Here is a 3165-nt window from a genome sequence, read left to right on the forward strand (position 1 = left end):
TTTCCAATAACACCTTTTAGGTCAGTGATCACAGTAACTTGATATTGTGAAGCCTTAACATCTGGATGAAATTTTTCCTTTCCGTTTCCAACTAGCTTCATAATTGGTTACTCATTTCAATTGATTCAATTATGTCAAAAAACATTCATGAATGACTTTGTTCAATGTTCCCACATGTGTGTGTGGGACCACACACGTATTTGGAAGTGGTGGTCCTTGCTTTCCAAGCTATGAAGTGTTCACTATGAAATGTAGACATTATATTGCGTGATTACCAAAAAGTTAAGGCAACTGCAGCTAGTAGATGTTACATCAACAGTTTGCACAAATGAAGATTACAGCTAGGAATTCAAAAACACAGCTTAAAGGACTTTGTTATCCTTGTTTTTCAAGCTACTTTCGCGAGAATCACTTACTTGATCTAACTGATTGGTGAGAGACTTACATATAATACTGCATAATTATTGCTATATTTTTATTAATCACCCGAAAACTGTATAGCTTCTCCACTTGCAGTGAGAAAATTGTGTTTGACGGCTTGCAGGTTTACCACTTTACTAGATTGCAGCTACTGGTCATTAGTTTCAGAAAGTAACTCTAGATGGTTACGAAGTAACTTGAAGCTGTTAGTTTATATGATGGTGTGTAATGGAAGTAAGTTTATATGGCATTATATGAAATCAGTCATGAGTCTTGTATAAAACAAACAAATCATTTACACAACGAACACAATTATTAAGCTACTTATAAATGGAAACAAAGTATTAGTAATCTATGTTAAGTCTTTGCAATATGAGCTCAACTGTGATTATTGACCTATAAGGTATTATTTGAGGATACAATGTACTTGTTATTTTTATTAATACTTTACAATTTTAACTTTGAGATATTCAGCAAATAGTGAATTTTCATGGAAGAATAAGAGTAACAGAGAGACTTCTACTACTTCCAATAGAAAGCATAATTTTACCTGTTATTTCTCGACAAGAGTACTGCAAAATATTTTAGTAAGATTGAATCGGAATATTTGAATAGGTGAAATTATTGGTAATATATGAAATTCACAAACAGTAGCTTAAATATCAAATGCAAAATTAGTGTATCCAGTGTTTCATTTGGTTGTGGTAGAATACCTTGAATCTTTAAGATTGGAATATCTAGTAAAGCACACAGTTTTCTAAATAAAATATTTTCTAAACATTGTTTCAGTACAAGGTGCAGTATAAAATGAATGAAAATGTAGGATGCAAGTGTACTAGTGAAAGGTGGAAACGAACATCCACGTGGTGAAACTTTGTAAATCGCTCCATAGGTAGTACTAAACTTGTAATTAGAAGAAAGTGTTAGTGGATCCTAAAAAACAAAAGTAAATGTTATTATCGCCTTACCGAGTCAACTCATGTGTGTAGGATCCAGTTTCACAGTTTCAACAATATCCCTTTCTTACTGGAACCAAGCACTGTTTGTATAAAAACCGGACAGCAGTGGAAGAAATGGATCTTGATCAAAAGGTACATGTGTTGACCATTGTCGCGGTAAAGACAATACAACTAAAAAAGGAATTGCTCAAGTGAAGAAACAATGAGACCTGAAAATCGAGAAGTTCATAGGTGCTGGATACACGAATTCTATAGGCGATTAAAGCATGAGAACTTATGCAAACTCCATACAAACGTTGCTTGACCAAAGTAATCCATTGATTACTACACTTCTAAAGGTAGTTTTTAGAGGGAAATAATGATCATAATCAAATGGTTATGACCCTCTTTCTACCTACCTACCTAACTGACATTTTGGAATTCACTGACCTTGCATTTCCAGTACGAGTCGTTGCTATTTAAGTTCAAGCCCTAAACCATTTTGGCTATCTTGTTCTCCAACTTACTAGTAGTGGCTGAATATTTCACGTTTCTATAGCTCCCATAAAAAGTTATCTTCCTAAAAGAGGAGTGATATACCCCCAGAGTCCCATTAACCACAAGGTTAACTATCTATAACAATAAACCAGAGAAAAGGAAACGTTTTTCCACCAGGGGTCTCCATCATGCAGATTTTCTGGAAAGTTGTTGATGGCCTTTCTATGTTCCTGGGACTGAGAGGTACTGAAGCATATTTCAATTTGAAGGTCACCAATGATAGGAGACACAAGCTGAGAGATGGCACTTGCTCTGCTTGGGGAGAGTATTTTTCATTAATACACGTTGTCCAAGTACGTCAGCAGCAGTGTTATTGAATGCTAATCAGGTGATATGTTGCAATGAAAATTACAGAATAACCACGTGAATAGCGCTAATCACGCTTTTTAAATGCGAGGTTTCTTGGAAACTAAGAAATTTTTCATTTAAACAGCTTGGAACAGGATTTTGGAATAAACCACTGACAGTATCCAGTAAAAGTGACAGCTCATCGTATTCTAAAACAGGCACATACACTGCATTTGTGTTTTATAAAGTTTGTGCATTTCACTTTTGACCAGTCTTATTATTCAATTTTAAATCGAACCAGTTAGTAAGATATTTCGTATTACTTGTAATCAATATCTTAATAGAATATCCTTATCTAATATAGTTCGAAAGTTAATTCAGTTTCAGATATATCCCACAGGTAACAAAGATTCATATTAATTAACTTTCGTGTTCATTTGCGCAAAGGTGTGGTATATCCAAGTAAATATTAACTAATTTCAGAGCAATGGGATAGGTCCGCAGAATAGCATGAGATTCGATTTAGACATTCATTGTGAAGTAATACTAAATCTCTGAATAAATTAATCATAAAAATGAACGAGACTAGACACGAGTTGAAATACAAAATGAACAAACTTAAGACAAACAATGTGTACTTGAATAAGGAAGCACATTATACTAATATAATAATAGTGTTACGACAGCGGAAGTCGCGCGACGCTGGGAGCATGCGCTGGTGTTCTAGAAAGATCGAGGAACCTGTCGAACGTTCTAGCATTTGCTAGACGCGCGCTTTTATTGTATATAAGTGCGGCAAATAAAGCAAGAGGATTAATCGGAATTGGAATCGCAGATAGAGAGATTGAAGATATAGACACGGATAGTTGAGTCAAGCGGGCGGTAGTCACCGTAAGTAAAGCGTGTGAATTGTTGTAAATTATAGCGTATGTTTAAGTTAAAGTGACTGTGGAAATTAAGT

The sequence above is a fragment of the Limulus polyphemus genome, unplaced genomic scaffold (assembly GCF_000517525.1).
Source record: "Limulus polyphemus unplaced genomic scaffold, Limulus_polyphemus-2.1.2 Scaffold440, whole genome shotgun sequence".
In the NCBI taxonomy this organism is placed as follows: Eukaryota; Metazoa; Arthropoda; class Merostomata; order Xiphosura; family Limulidae; genus Limulus; species Limulus polyphemus.